This window comes from Triturus cristatus, chromosome 5_1 (assembly GCF_964204655.1).
Source record: "Triturus cristatus chromosome 5_1, aTriCri1.1, whole genome shotgun sequence".
NCBI lineage: Eukaryota > Metazoa > Chordata > Amphibia > Caudata > Salamandridae > Triturus > Triturus cristatus.
Genome location: NC_140587.1, coordinates 915591663 through 915608583, shown reverse-complemented (window position 1 = coordinate 915608583; position 16921 = coordinate 915591663). Strand labels below are relative to the sequence as shown.

The 16921-nt window shown below is 46.8% G+C and overlaps 1 protein-coding gene across 1 annotated transcript in view; it reads right to left on the bottom strand.

Moving 5' to 3' along the window:
- The window catches only part of LOC146831595 (voltage-gated potassium channel regulatory subunit KCNG2-like), a 1031696-nt gene that overhangs the window by 682575 nt on the left and 332200 nt on the right, over nucleotides 1-16921 (bottom strand). Inside the window, exon 2 of the mRNA XM_085605941.1 lies at nucleotides 2587-2733. The gene's annotated coding sequence lies outside the window, so the exon portion shown is untranslated. The remainder of the gene's footprint in view (nucleotides 1-2586; nucleotides 2734-16921) is intronic.

Genomic DNA, 16921 nt, shown 5'->3' with positions numbered 1-16921 from the left:
TTTGACTGGGGGAGAATGTTTGCATTGTCAGTATTCCGTCCATCATTTGTGTGCTGTAACACTTTTCGCCCTAAGTGGGATCGGTATGCCCAGACGTGGGTCCCTTGCTCACTGCGCCACTGGATTCAAGCTAGCCTGGCTGAAGAAGGGTGACATACCCTGAAACCTGTCCCAGGATGCTTGTTTCCAGACCAGGGAGGACCTGGCCTGGCAGTTCGGTCTGGACTTTTCCCATGGGGCACAGGGTCAAGACTGATTTGCATATGGCTGGGTCCAAACTAGGGTGGCGTAATGGGCAAAAGAACGATGGATTTAACCCAGATCTTTTGACCGGGGAGAATGTTTGCATTGTCAGCATTCCGTTCATCATTTGTTTGCTGTAACACTTTTCACCCTAAGTGGGATGGGTATGCCCAGACGTGGGTCCCTTGCTCACTGCGCCACTGGATTCAAGCTAGCCTGGCTGAAGACGGGTGACATACCCTGAAACCGGTCCCAGGATGCTTAATTCTGGTCCAGGGAGGACCTGGCCTGGCAGTTTGTTCTGGACTGTTCCCATGGGGCACAGGGTCAAGACTGATTTGCATATGGCTGTGTCCAAACTGGGGTGGCGTAGTGGGCAAAAGAACGATGGATTTAACCCAGATCTTTTGACTGGGTGAGAATGTTTGCATTGTCAGCATTCCATCCATCATTTGTTTGCTGTAACACTTTTCGCCCTAAGGGGGATGGGTATGCCCAGACGTGGGTACCTTGCTCACTGCGCCACTGGATTCAAGCTAGCCTGGCTGAAGAAGGGTGACATACCCTGAAACCGGTCCCAGGATGCTTGTTTCCGGTCCAGGGAGGACCTGGTCTGGCAGTTCGGTCTGGACTGTTCCCATGGGTCACAGGGTCAAGACTGATTTGCATATGGCTGGGTCCAAACTGGGGTGGCTTAGTGGGCAAAAGAACGATGGATTTAACCCAGATCTTTTGACTGGGGGAGAATGTTTGCATTGTCAGTATTCCGTCCATCATTTGTTTGCTGTAACACTTTTCGCCCTAAGTGGGATGGGTATGCCCAGACGTGGGTCCCTTGCTCACTGCGCCACTGGATTCAAGCTAGCCTGGCTGAAGAAGGGTGACATACCCTGAAACCTGTCCCAGGATGCTTGTTTCCAGGCCAGGGAGGACCTGGCCTGGCAGTTCGGTCTGGACTTTTCCCATGGGGCACAGGGTCAAGACTTATTTGCATATGGCTGGGTCCAAACTGGGGTGGCGTAGTGAGCAAAAGAACGATGGATTTAACCCAGATCCTTTGACTGGGGGAGAATGTTTGCATTGTCAGCATTCCGTCCATCATTTGTTTGCTGTAACACTTTTCGCCCTAAGTAGGATGGGTATGCCCAGACGTGGGTCCCTTGCTCACTGCGCCACTGGATTCAAGCTAGCCTGGCTGAAGAAGGGTGACATACCCTGAAACCGGTCCCAGTATGCTTGTTTCCGGTCCAGGGAGTACCTGGCCTGGCAGTTCGGTCTGGACTGTTCCCATGGGGCACAGGGTCAAGACTGATTTGCATATGGCTGTGTCCAAACTGGGGTGGTGTAGTGGGCAAAAGAACGATGGATTTAACCAAGATCTTTTGACTGGGGGAGAATGTTTGCATTGTCAGCATTCCGTCCATCATTTGTTTGCTATAACACTTTTCGCCCTAAGTGGGATGGGTATGCCCAGACGTGGGTCCCTTGCTCAATGCGCCACTGGATTCAAGCTAGCCTGGCTGAGGAAGGGTGACATACCCTGAAACCGGTCCCAGGATGCTTGTTTCCGGTCCAGGGAGGACCTGGCCTGGCAGTTCGGTCTGGACTGTTCCCATGGGGCACAGGGTCAAGACTGATTTGCATATGGCTGGGTCCAAACTGGGGTGGCGTAGTGGGCAAAAGAATGATGGATTTAACCCAGATCTTTTGACTGAGGAAGAATGTTTGCATTGTCAGCATTCTGTCCATCATTTGTTTGCTGTAACAAGTTTCTAACAATGCAGCAAACATACAAACAGCAAAAACAAGGAGAAATAAAGCAAGTCTTCTCATTTCGTCTCTTCAAGACCAGGTTTTTCCATGGTCTTAATTTTGGCGCTGCCCCATATTTAAGCCACCTTTGTAAATATGGACAGCGTCAAAATCAATGGGTGTTGCGGCAGAAAGCCCACTGCAACACCCATTGCCCACTGCTTGCACGCTGATTGCATAAAAGGGTGCCTTATTCACAAGGCACTGCCTTGTCAATAAGGCAAAGTACCTATCGCTACAGGGACGTCGATGAAAGTTACCTTCCTGTGGGGAAAGGGGCTTGTAAATATGCCCCACGTTTTCCAATGAAAGAACACAACAGACCCCCATCCCAGGCTTTGCACACTTGCCAACCATCCCCAACGTTAGGCCCTTGTTAGGTCAAGGTGTGTCTTTTAACTGTGGCATGACCAGCAGGGTGTACTTGGGCTTTCAACACTAAATCGCTATTGTCTTCAAGTAGTGTCACCACGAGCTATGAGAAACAATTTTTTTTTTTAAATAAAAATGCACAATAATGCCAATACTTACCACCTGAGATCTGTCATACACAAACACTATGGTGATGCCTGTGGGGGGGGGGGCAGCTTTGCAGTGGTGGCATCCTTGTGGGCACTTAAATACCCAAGGGACGTAGACTTGTGGCAACATGAAAGCAGGCAAGATGGCGGACTGAGTCTGTGAGGGAAAAGAACGATAACGACTTTCAGTATAATCACACATGACCTGATTTCCATTTACTATTTTTCACAAAATGTAATAATGTTAACTTTATTTCTGAACGTTAGGTGCAGAGAGCACGCTTTGGGAAAAAGGCAAATTTTAAAGCAAAATGTTTTAAATGAAATAAATTCACAGCATGCGTAATTGAAATTAGAACATTGGAATGTGGAGCACTCCATTGAAGACAATGGAGTCTCTGGGCTTCAACGGGCTGGTAGAAGCCGGCAGAGCAAAATTTCAATATTGTTTTTGTTCACAGCTGCTGCTGTGAACCATGGCCTCTGGGAGTTCGAGGGAATCTAAACCCCTTTGGGCTCCGAGAGGCCTTTGTTTTTAGTAATTTGAACATTCTGCCCTCTAGGGGCGGAAAGTTCTAATAGCCTTAGAGCCCTCCTATAGCGCTCTACCGGCCATTAAAGGCCCGCTCCCTTGTTAAAGGCCCGAGCTGAAGGCTGGAGGAGGCCTTTAATGGCCGGTAGAGCCCGCTGGGTCGGACTCTGGGGCTGTAAAGATAAGCAATGTTTAAGTAGTTTTATGTGGGCTTGATATACTTTTGCCTGCTGCCGTTATTAGAGTTTATTAGCACAAAAAACGTAGATGTTAAATCTGCGACTTTTCTTCTTGGTTGGCACATTTTATCTACACTACATCATTGCTACTAGCGATCTGACTGCAACCCTATACAATAAGCCTGGACCATGTCAATAAGGTCTTATACTGCTTCTGGGCTCTAGTGTTTTCAATGCAAGGCACTACAATATGGAATGTTCTCAAGATCCATTGGGGGGACCCTTCTCTGTAAATGGATACTGCCAGAAGTGCAAACAAGCACTAGCAAAGACATCAGCCCTGCTTGCATTTTGAGTCTCTACTAAGACATTAAGAAGCCTGCTGAAATAAAAAAGCTAAAAATCATTTCCTTCTGTTTGCAGTGCATCTGTTAGATACAGAATTGAATGTGTGATGATTCAGTTTACTTTTGAGATATAAAATAGGCTCTCATGCATTGCATTACAATGCAAGCACTACCTAGGAGGCTGAACGAAACATAAAACAGCTGATAGCAAGAGGTGCATATATAGTAATACTCCTCTGAGCAGAGTGAAATTCCTCTCTATATATATTTGGAAGAAATGGTAACACTAGATATATGAGGCAGCCTCGCTGTCAAGTCAATGCTAAAAAAGAAGGCATTCTCAACTGTTGAGAGACAGGTGAAAACAAACACAACTATACAGATTGTCTGGTTTCTGAAGGACTCTACTGCTGTGTGTCTTGAACAACAAGGGACCATGCTACCTCAGCCCTAATTTCTGAATGACTGAGACGCTATGTGTCTTAACCTTTGGAAGACTCCTTACCTCTGACTCAGTTCTGTCAGGAGGTTAATAAATAAGCTAGAAGTGGCTTGCAGAAGAAGGCCCCATTATGATCCTCAGTTCACTATAACAAGGCCTCATCGGTACTAGCAGCCTCATACCCCAGAGCCTCGATTTATGGTTGATCCATCATCATTATGCCATGCATCACCCACTGTTCCAAGTTCCATCATGGAAATATCCAGCCTTTCCTATAGCACCTTAAGTGTGCATTTGGCGCCTGTTTATATGAGCTTGCATCTTTCTATTATGCCATGCTACTGGTTATTCTCCTAGCACACTGTTTGCCTTTAATTGGTCTTTTGGCGCTTTACCAGCAGTTGTGATAGCTGAAGTACAGGACGCTGGAGTGGACTGTCGACGGCCACACATTGAGCTTAAGTAGATAAGTTGGGTTGATGCCTGAAGTCCCACACACAAGGCTGTCTCTAACACTCTGACCACTCACACTCACCCCACCCTCGCATTCCCCATTCACTTCCTCACTGTGACATCTTCTAGCCCCTAATATTTATGGTAATCACTGGGACCAACACTAAGGCCTGGAGGGAACAGAGGGCACAGCTAGGGTACCGTGCTAAGATGATGTTTTTATATTTGGACGGATGCTCAGGCTAGAGGGAAAATGACTAGGAGGATGGGTCTAAGTGCTATAAATGTGTGTCTGCTGCCAGGAATGCCTTCTTCAAAACTGCCAGTTTCCAACCACTCATCTGTCAGGCTGCAAAAAGGCACATAGTATGGCACAACTTGTCCTTTATTGTTGAGTTAGGGAAAGGTCGAGGTGAGGGTTTTTACTTTGAAATGGTAATCTGTGATCACTCTTGCAAGACCTCCAGCATGCATTATATATCCATGCTACCTCCTCAGATGCACTGCATTCACTCACGTAATCATTCCTTCAGTCATTCACTCATGCTTCGTTGGTGCTCTCTATTCATGCCCACCATGCATTTCCTCTCGCACTGATATGCTTAACTAACTAACCCACTCACTCCCTGACTTGCCGTCCATGATCCTGTAATCCTAAAGTGAGAGGTGGAGGGTTCAGATACTTCTTTCCATCCGAATCTCCTAAACAAGTCCAAAGTGAGTTCAAGCTCCCATCAGACATTATAGGCGGATTTATATATTGACAGACGGAGTAATTACCATGGCGAAGGCGGAGTACTTTACTCCCATCACTGTGATGATGTGAGGATCTGGTACAATGTGATGTCACCTGGAATGATAAGGGTGCGGGGTTCTGGATTGGAATGGGGAAGGTTTTCAAGGAATAATAGTCAGTTGATGGTTGGAGTTAAGTGTAGCTGTAACAAGGTTGCTGAGCTCCAATAAATATAATGTAGCCAGTTATCTAAGGAGTCCTATTCTTTACAATCACGAGGGTACTTCGCCCACTGTATTGAGAGATGTCCGCTACCCTGGCAAATTCTTCTTGCATTTTCAGGAACCGCTATAATAGCAGTTCCTGAAAAGGCATTGTAAGTGCATGATGGAGCCATACGTCAAGTTTACAAATTTTATTTTTTTCAAAAACAAAATCCCAAAGCATGATTTTCTTTGTGATAAAAAACAATGCCCCCTCTCATGGTGAGGGGGGCGTTGAGCACTTTTCAATGCCCTTTATCTCCAGTTGAAAAGCAGCTGTACGTTTGCCCATCAAAATTAGGTAAGCAGACATAAAGCGAAAACTCAGATGCCCATTGCTCCATCAGGCCGTTGGAGGAGATTGACAATGGCAGAGAAAGAGTGGTCTCCAGCATCTTCAAACCAATGGTCAGTCTGAGCCTAAATCAGGCAGGCGGACCATAATTGTGACGGGAAAGTAACTCTGTCGCCATTGCCATGGAGTTTCCTCTACGCCAACATATAAATTATTGAACCTGGACACATATACTCTCCTAGAAGTTAGAGTACCTAAAGAAATGTGGGGCAGTGTACCTATCAGCATTCAGGTCTGACTCCTGCCATCTCCCTCTTTAGCTTTTTAGACGGCAGGTAAATTTATAAATTTAGGAAAGGCAGGTAGCTGTGCGTGGTCTGAGCGCAGATGCTACCTGAGCAGGTGTGAGGTGTCAGCTTCCTGCCTTGCTGCAATTCGCCCGGACCTAGTATTCCACCAGAGGCTACCCTAATAGTTAATCCCCTGGCAGGCTTTATCCCTCAAACAGACAGACAGACGCACAGACACACATACACCAGCCGACACAATCAGTGCACACCATGCCAAACACTGACTTTCACACGATCTCCTAGTGACCCATATATAATGCTTAAGTTGAATTTTAGGGCATCATTTAGTGACGTATACAAGACTGCATTATCGACTTTGGTCCCTTGTGAATGCTCAACTGGACTTAGCGAAACACTTGTCTGCTGAAATTTCTAGATATATTAATAAAGTATGGGAATACCATTTATCATCAGTGGGTTGGAGTGTGGATCCATCCTCATCTACTCTTCTGGTTCAGCTTTGGCAGTAGGGTCCGACTTAGAGGATTGGAATCCAGCAGCAAGTGCAAGGAATTCATGGCAGCAAAAGAAACACATTTGATCCGTAGAAAAACATTGCGTTAATAGAATAACAGGTAGGAATGTTGAGTCTCCCATAGAATGTTATTCTATGGGAGAGGTAGGCCTCGCTGTAGTGGAAAACAAATATTAGAGTTTTTCACTACCAAGACATGTAAAAGTACATTGGATCCCTATACTTTCTCATACAGCTTGGAACCCTTCGAGATTGCACACAAGCAAAAGTACCCTGATGTCATTTCTCTCCCTTTCTTTCTCTTTCTTGCTCTTTAACTCCCTCATATCATCAGTCTACTGACCATTTACTAAAGGCGTTGATTCCTTTCCAAGACAGTAACCCCTCACATCTATCTCCTATTCTCTCCCACCCATTACTTGACAGACCGCAGACCCTATTCTTGCTGCTAATATTTCTGACTTGCTTGTTCAGCTCCTAAATTCCTGACCAGTCAACCAGATGTCTAAAGTTGGGTACCAGATATGTGTTACTACTCCATGGGTCACTGTGGTAGAGCATTTTGAGGATAGTCTTTCTAATCAGGAGACTCGCCTCAATCACTCGCCAGATCCGTCCTTCTCTGTCCTGCTTCTACTTTTTGAGGTGGCTTTACAAACACAAACATAACAACAGGGATGTGTAAAATACAAATAATTAGCTTTCTCATAATCACGGGAACATTTGGGAAAATTATGTGAAATTGTGCATAATTACATGAAATGCAAATCCATCATTTAATGCTATGTTTTATCACAAAAAGCGCCCTCATGTCAACTTTGTTGTGAGAACACATTTGGCGCTACAATAGCGGGAAAATAAAAACAGCTGACTGGTTGTTCCAGCGCTATAATTTTGCCATGAATAGTTGTGGAGTTTCACAACGTGGCACCATAGTGTAATTTGTGGAATTTCATATATCAACCATAAAACAAAATTCCTAGATTTATGCCAATTACACTGGTGTCATTTACATTTTGCCAGGCCTAATACCATATAATGGTAGTGCGGTTTTCTGTTTTTTTGGGTTATGCTTTTTACCCATAATTCCAGAAATTATACTGATAAGCCACGTCATATAATTACACACCATTCTCAGTAAAAATTAACTTGAGTGTATTCAACTAATGATCGGAACGCGGCGGCTATTGTTTGCAGCTTTTGTGGTATTTGCACTATTTTCTTTAGTGACTAACGCATCCTTGTGTTCACGTTGGACATGAGAGTGCATTTCAGGCTACAATATAGCTCCAAATTGAAGTTTTGCATTTTGCTTAATTTCATGAAAATTTTCCGAAATTTTGCATACTTATGCAAGAGCAAATAACTTGATTTTTTTATCCACCCCTAGCTCTGCCCTGCATACTGTGGTAAATCAAGCTGATTTTGAAGACACTGATTCAGTACTGAACACTAAGCCACTTGGGGGCATATTATCAAGACAGGCGATAAAATTATTGCCGCTTTAGCGGCAGAAAACTGCCGCTAAAACGGCGATAATGGGCTTGATAATATGCTCTATGGAATTCCAATTGAAGCTCAGGTTAAATGTGAAGGACATCTAACATGGGCTTCAATTGGAATTCCATAGAGCATATTATCAAGCCCATTATCACCGTTTTAGCAGCAGTTTTCTGCCGCTAAATCGGCTATAATTTTATCGCCTGTCTTGATAATATGCCCCTAATATTAGCTGATTAGGTATACCTCTTTCTAATGAAGGACACAACTCATTCACCCTCCTTGCCCCTTCATTTTCTTTCTGCCTTTAAGGTGGCTTCAGGGCTGTAGCTAGTGCTTTATAAGCAACCTCATACACAAAAAAGGCGATGGGAGGAATGCTTGCAGTAAGTCTAACCACTGGCAATCACTCAGGGTAGCATTCAAACCCGTTGTTCTTTCACCCACCATACCTCCTCTTTTTGGACCTAGTCCTGATTTGGGCTCTTAAGTCAGGTGCAGCTTGGTTACAGTACCGCAGTGAGCATGAGACCCATGCCTGGACAGTGCTTAATTTGAGCCAGAGGTTTCCGGTCCCCTACCACCAGCACTTAATCATCAGCACCGGCACTCGGGGTCCAGTCAATGACACATCAATTTTTGGTAGGCACAGAGAGATTGAGGGGCATATTATCAAGGTCCGGCGTTAAAATTATCGCCGCTTTATCGGCAAAAAACTGCCGCTAAAGCGGCGATAATGGGCTTGATAATATGCCGTTGTGAATTCCCATAGAAGCCCATGTTCACACCAGAACATGGGCTTCTATTGGAATTCTCAAGGGCATATTATCAAGCATATTATCGCCGCTTTAGCGGCGGTTTTCTGCCGATAAAGCGGCGATAATTTTAACGCCGGATCTTGATAATATGCCCCTAAGTGATTCGCTCAGAATCACAGGATGTTGCGTCAATGCCGAGACTCGAACCTGGTTTCCCAGCTCCTACATCGGCAGCTCTGGCCATTACGCTACATCTTCTCCCCACTTGTAGGGTTGGTTGGTTCTGTGTTAGGCAGCGCCAACAGCAGAAATGGGCTAATCGAAGCTGACTCCTGACGAGCGCCCCAGCACTTATTTGTTTACAAATGAAACACTGTGTCTGGGCATGCCCTAGGGAGAAACCAGCCTTGGGTTTCTTGTGCTCCGGTTCAGGGAGGACCTGGCCTGACAGATGGATTGTTCCCAGTGGAGCAGGGTCATGACTCATTTCCATTTGGCTGGGTCCAAACTAAGATGGCGTGGTGGGGAAAAAAACGTTGGGTGAACATTTGAAAATGGTAACCATTTGCTGTGCTATTTGTTAGGTTTTATTCCTGAGTAAATAAATATAATCGAGCACTTAAAGGATGGCAACTAAAAATGAGGTGGCAGTGAAGAAGCGCACCAAAATTGCGGCCCCTTTCTCTCACGAATGTCTGCTACAGTAGAAGCACAAAGGAATATGCATAGGCTGTGCTTTCCATCTTGTTCATACTCGGCCAGAGCACTGAACAGCGAGTCGCTAAACTGGGCGGTTTCCAACGAGTAAACCAGCGCAGTGCTCTGCACAGCCTTGCTACATTTTGTACATCTAACCTGGTTTATTTCTCACTATCTGTACTGCAGCAGTGTTTGCGGTACAGGAGGCTAAACGGCGCTATTACCGGACATAAATGTACATGTAAATGGACATAAATGTATATTGCCAGTTCTGTTGACCGTCACGGGCCCTATGAAATCATGGTGGGTCTCCCTGGGGCATATCATCAAGGACCGGCGATAATTATCGCTAAGCGCACTTAGCGCTAGGATAATTATCGCCGGGTAACGTGGAATTTTATTGCTGAGATAGCGTGCTATTAGCAACGCTTATCTCAAAAGCGATAAAATTCCAAGCGCTAACTGTCAAATGTGAGATTATCGCTGGAAATCCAGCGATGATCTCACAAAGTCTGGCGATAGCTTGATGATAGGGCAAGGCATACTTAGCCATGATATCCACCTTACATAGGATATCATGGCTAAATCAGTCTTGAAGCAGGCGTAAGGAAAGTAGTGATAACATAGGTTATCGCTACTTTGCTTGTCACTCTGCAGGTTAGCGTGCCCATTGATAATTGGAGAAATGTTGCTTAGCGACATTTCTCCAGTTATGTCAGGGCAGGAACGCCCACTTTGCATCTTAATAGAGATGCAAAGCTGGGCGTTCAGAATACAGGCGCTAATGCATGAGTCGGTTGGAAAGTCCTCCGGATCCGAGTCGGATGGAGCCTTCTCCCAGAGAGATCGGAATCAGCCCCTTAATATATTCCCTACTAATATGTAACAATGAAACACCACTAAGCATTGGGCACAATGGATGACCGGCAAACACCGCAACCATAGCATTTGGACCGCAGTTAATTTCAGCGATTTCCGCATTACTATTGTGAACCGTTACACTCCTTGAGAAAGCCGTGGCTTCTTTGGCCCTTGGGCGAAACACGTGTCGGCTGTCCTTTTTCTCCTCCACATGAATTCAAATAAAAGAAAAGAAAACCAAAGAGTATTTCTTATTCTCTCAGCAAATGTGACGCAGAAAACCAAATGTGGGGATGCTACTACCCCTGAAATCTACATTCAAAGGAGCAAAAAAACAATCACGCGACACACAATGGATGAATGGCCTTCCTAATTGCATATGAAATTGTACCCAGTTAAAAAATGCACTACAATGCTTCGAGTACTATGGCTTGTACCATACAAATCCGAAAAGACGCAACATGGGCAGTAGCTTCACGGGGGGGTTTGAGGTGTTACACACCCCTAATAAATGTTTTTTCTGATGAATACTTTGGTATAGGTGCTTTCAGTCGGGTATAGTGGGGTGTCTGTCGGATTCCACCTGGGATTTCTGCATGCACACACTGACAAAAAACACACATGCACTCTCATCTCTGTTTTGAAAGTATTCAAAATGTTGATTATTTTAGACAATATTGTTTCTCTCACTTAGTACTCCTTCCAATCTGCATTCCTCTCCCTTCTCGCTGCCCCTTAAGCCCCTCTCATGCACCCTTTTTGTCATATAGTGTATTTTAACATTTTATGCCAGTGTGAATGTCGAAAAATCTGAGGCTCACCGCCCTTTCCCCAATCTTACTGACCAAGCTACGCACCTGCACATGTTCACGGACTTAGAGTAGACATTCAGGTTGAAATTAGTATTTAAGAAATTAATTTGAGATATTTTCAGACTCATTATCTATCAATCAATCAATCATGGTATTTGTAGAGCGCGCTACTCACCCGTGAGGGTCGCAAGGTGCTGAGGGGGGGGGGGGGGGGGGGTGGGGGGGTTTCGCTACTGCTCGAAGAGCCAGGTCAACAAGAGGCAAAATCTTCAACAACTACCATTAACCCTGAAGGGGAGTGTTGGTGATTTATAAATGGCTTATAAACCGCCCTTCAGAGAGGAATTAATTTCCACTGGATTGGCACTTTAACTTCCTTGCACAGACACCAGCTCCAGATCTGTTTTCAGCAATCAGCAGCCTTTGAGCTGCAAAGAAACTGTGTTCTGCTTATTCTTTTTAGGTCTCGCCTGACCCAGCGCATGCGCTAGTCCGGCGAGACTTATTGAGAGGGCTCCAAAAAGTGCTACCAGGCCAGCCTAGAGCTACAGTGCATGTGCGCAGGCGCGCGCGCCGCTTTTACTGCGATTACTTTCACTTTCGCGGCCGCTTTGATGTTTGATGGCGATTGCGATCACTTTCGCGGCCCGCACGGCCACTTGGCATAGCCAATAGGTCTCGCTTTTAGGTCCTTATAAGTATTTAGTTATGCAACTGTTGCATGGCTAAACACTTATAAGGTCCCAAAGGCGAGACCTGTTGGCTATGCCAATGCTTGTTTTTATTTGAAAGGGAGTGATTTGATCTTGTGTATGAGAAGCTATTCCAATGCATCCATTTAGCTGTTCCCAAGTTTGCTGTTTATTTGTTTCAATATTGCTTTATGTTCCATGATCCCACACAATGTATCATTCGTTAAGAGAGAGAAAGAGGTGTGTGACAGATATTTCTTGAGGATTCTTTTCTTCATTTTTGGCAACAAACTTGCTGCTCAACTGTTCATTTCTGAAACTCGTATTATCTCGGCTCACGTGTTATACATTTTTGTGGAATTGGGAAAGTGATTAAAGCGCAGTGATTCAACTCAGGAATATATCTAGGCATCATGGACTTATACATATAATTTACATAGAGTCTCACATTTTCAGTGATTCACAAAACTGCATAGGACTGTGCAGGGAAATCTCAAAAAATTAGAGATGTCTAAGTATTGATTTTGGTCCTCAGTAAGTGCTCCAGGTGATAAAAAAAATATGATCGGAGGACATGTAGTGGAATTTATAAATCAATTTTTTTCTGTGATTTTGTTCTCTCCATGATAAAGTTGTTTTTTCCCAGTAAATTCGGTTTGCACAGAAGCACCACCACCAGTGTGCTTCAGGCATCTAAATTTGTTCCAAAACTAAACTTTGAGGATATGGCGGAGGATGACTGGCAAGAAATATAAAATGCTGTGAGGCATCTCTGAAAGTGTCAGATATCTAGAGAAAGGGAGTAGCACGCACGCGCGCTATTCTGCGGAATTTGTCATCCTTAGCGCTGCTGTAATTTTTAAACATTTGCTTTTCGCATTTTGCATTTTTAAATTGTACTTACTCTGTTTTTAGGACGTTCTTTGTGTGTCCTCTCACTTGCACCCTAAACTGGGCCCCCCACCGCGCTTTTCGCGGAGTTATGCCACTTTATTCTTAGGCTTCGTGTTTGGCGCCGGGCGCCATCTTGGAGGTGGTGTGGAGCGAGTCTGCCACCTGTGGGAGCGCTCTAGCGCTCTTCTGTAACACAGGTGAGCCCTACTTAAGGCGAGCCAGGTAGTAGTCCGACCTGGAGAAAGGGAGTAGCACGCACGCGCGCTATTCTGCGGAATTTGTCATCCTTAGCGCTGCTGTAATTTTTAAACATTTGCTTTTCGCATTTTGCATTTTTAAATTGTACTTACTCTGTTTTTAGGACGTTCTTTGTGTGTCCTCTCACTTGCACCCTAAACTGGGCCCCCCACCGCGCTTTTCGCGGAGTTATGCCACTTTATTCTTAGGCTTCGTGTTTGGCGCCGGGCGCCATCTTGGGGGTGGTGTGGAGCGAGTCTGCCACTTGTGGGAGCGCTCTAGCGCTCTTCTGTAACACAGGTGAGCCCTACTTAAAGCTCGCCTCCTGCGCGCAGCGGTGACGCGCAGCGGGAGCGCCGGATTCTCGCCGGAGTCAAGCCAGAGTCCTGCCCGTCTGCGTCCGTCAGCGTCTCGGTAGCGGTCGGTGCGGCGGGTGGGACCCTGGCATTAGGGATGTGTCCCCCTGGGACCCCCGTTTTGCGCTATTCACCTGGCGAACTTCGCTCATTCGTCCCACATGGTCAAGGCTGTCGTATTGTATTTCCTGGTCGTCACCACGGGAAATCCCGCTGCCCGGCCTGTGGCTGGCGCCCGATTCGCTCGTTCTCTTCACGGCCGAGCACCAACAGCTCTAGTATGGGCTTCAGGTGCATGCTGCTGAACACCAGGTCAGCTTGCAAACATGCGCAGGACATTTATGAGCTTCTCGATGTTGATAAACCACTATGCCTCATGCTTACTGAGACATGGTGGGGCGACTCTTCTAACCCTGACGTTGTCCTGGCAATCCCACCTGATTACAACATCTTCAGAAAGGATAGAGCCAACGGAAGGGGAGGTGGAGTAGCTCTAGTGGTCCGGAACTCCTTGTGAGATCCTGCCAGCTATCGACATCTGTGGCTCGGAAACCCTAGCCTTTTCTATCACGCTGTCGCCCCACCAATCCTTTAAGGGACTGCTTGTATATAGACCGCCTGGCTCTCCCGGCACCTTCTTTGAAGAGCTGGATATGGGGCTGGTGGCGCTGGCCCTGAAAGCCGAACATTTTATTGTAGCGGGCGATTTCAACTTCCGGATGGATGATTCATCCGACCCGGCGGCCGCTAAACTTTCGGAGGCGCTGACCCCGCTGGGGCTCATCCCATACTTTCAGGAGCCTACGCATGTGAAGGGGCATACCCTTGACCAGGTCTTTTCGTCTGTCCCTCTCGAGGATATTGAGATCACTCCTATCTTATGGTCTGACCACTTCCTCGCTAAATTTGTGATCAAGGGCATAGTTAAATCTGTGCCGATCCCGGTACATCAACAGGGTCGTGTCTACAGGGCTTTCCATCGTGTCACCCCAGAGATGCTGGCCCAGGCAGCTGAGGCTCATCCTTGCTCTCTCTCAGGTGATCTAGACAAGGATCCGCAGACCATACAAGACTGGCTATTGGATAGGCTTAACGATCTTGCCCCAGAAGTAACATCCCGCCCGACGTCGAAACGGGTCTCTGCGCCTTGGTTTACCGCTGCACTGTCGGCTACGCGGCAGCAGTGCAAGGTAGCCGAAAGAGCCTGGCGGGCACAATATGACCCTGCTGCCAAGGTGGCATACAAAACGGTGGTTAAGGCTTACCACCGGGATATCCGTGTGGAAAAAAAAGCTTATCTAGCCAGGAGAATTGATGCGGCTTCCAACTCCGGGAAGGAGATTTTCTCCATTGTGAGAGAATTCACCTCACCCTGGTCTAACACCTCGGACCAAAAACCATCAGGCAGCTGGGCCACGGACCTTGCGGACTTCTTCACGTGCAAGATCAAACGTATTCAGGAGTCATTCCAGGTACCAGTATCTGCGGGCCAGACTGAACCTGACACCACCATACTGCCACAGGCCGGGCCAGGGGCGACGTTGAGTGTATTTCCTTCTATCTCTGCTCCGGACTCCCTGGCTCTTATGGGCAATTTAAAATCAGGTTCTCCTCTCGACCCATGCCCTGCTAAGTTTTTGCCGAAAGTTGCGGAGGTGATCAACCCGTTGGCCAATCCGCTCTTAAATCTTTCGCTGAGGCTTGGGGTGGTTCCGCAGGCCTGGAAGCAGGCGATGGTGATTCCATTGCTTAAAAAATCTGGTCTAGATCCGAAGGCCCCGGCTAATTATAGGCCCATCTCTCTGTTGCCGGCCCTCACGAAGATTCTGGAAAAGCACGTCCAAGGCGTGCTCTCCAACTTTCTTGAATCTAATGAGATCCTGCACGCCTCCCAATCGGGCTTTCGTCCCCATCTCAGTACCGAGACTGCGCTCCTGGAGGTCTCGGAAACCATTAAAGAGGTTCTGGACTCTGGGGGCAAAGTCATGCTGGTGATGCTAGATCTGTCGGCGGCGTTCGACACCGTTCCCCATGATGGTCTTCTCGTTAGACTTTTCGAGATTGGTCTACGGGGGACGGTGTTCGACTGGTTTTCCTCTTTCCTAGCCGGCCGCCGGCAGTCGATCTGGGCCCCGCCGGATTCCGCCGTGATGCCGCCTCTGGGAGTCGGGGTCCCTCAGGGCTCTATTTTGAGCCCGACCCTCTTTAACATCATCATGACCCCATTAGCGGCGTTGGTGGAGTCGCATGGTGCCCAGATCGTATCCTATGCGGACGACACCCAGCTCCTCTTCTCTTGTAAGAGAGGAGGCGACTTTGATGGGGATAGCATTCGGGATTGCCTTGGGGCTGTTTTTCACTGGTTCCATCTAAACAGCCTTAAGTGCAATTCCGACAAGTCCGAAGTACTGTTCTTTGGGTGCGATACAGAGCCAGATTGGCAGACCTGGTGGCCACGGGATATGTTCCCTCCGTCCTGCTCCTCTCAGGTTGCTAAGAATCTGGGGGTGAAGATGGATAACAGGCTTACCTTGAAATCCCAGATCCTGGGGGTGTCGGGCATTTGCTTTGGCATCCTCAGGATGCTGCGGAGGTTTCTTCCTCTGTTATCCGTGGATCACAGGGCGCTGACTGTTCAGGCTCTGATTGGGTCCAGGTTGGATTACTCTAATGTTCTCTACCTGGGCCTCCCAGAGTATTTATTGCAGCGGCTTCAAGTGGTACAGAATGCCGCTGCAAGGGCAATCTTTGGCCTTAGCAGGCGCTCAAGGGCCTCGGGCCTGTTAGCAACTTTACACTGGCTTCCCATCCGTAAGAGGATTGCCTTTAAGGCGCTGACCTTGGCTTACAAAGCTCTCCACAAGGAGGGAGCCAAGTACCTCCAAAAAAGACTGGTTTTTTACCATCCAACCAGGTCTTTGAGGTCGGAAGCCCTGCATCTTGCTGTTGTCCCCCGGGTACAGAAAGCGCGCCTTGGAGGCCGCTCTTTTGGACTGCTGGCTTCTCAGCTGTGGAACTCTTTACCACTGGCTCTGCGGGGAGTCACCAGCCTATTAGCTTTTAGGAAAGGCCTTAAAACTTGGCTGTTCACTCAGTAGCCGGCCCTCCGTGAATCTCTGGCCCATTCTTCGGTTAGTTTTATCAGGTGTTATGTTTGCTATGTTGCAGTATTGTCTCTTTCTCCATTAAAGCGCCGGGACACTCTTTTTGAGTAGCCGTGCGCTATAGAAATAAATGAATAACATAACATAACATAACATCTAATCTGTGTATATTGAGCTCGATATTCTTTTTGTTTCTCGACTTTTCTTTACTCAAAGCAATAGCATACCGGTATAATAACCGCAGAAAATACATTTAATACATCTTGCAAAGTGGAGGGGAGGGTGGGTCTAGTAGTTCTTTAGACTGATCCACTCTCTTCATGAAAACCCATTCCTTTACAGTGGCGGCTGGCAGGGAAT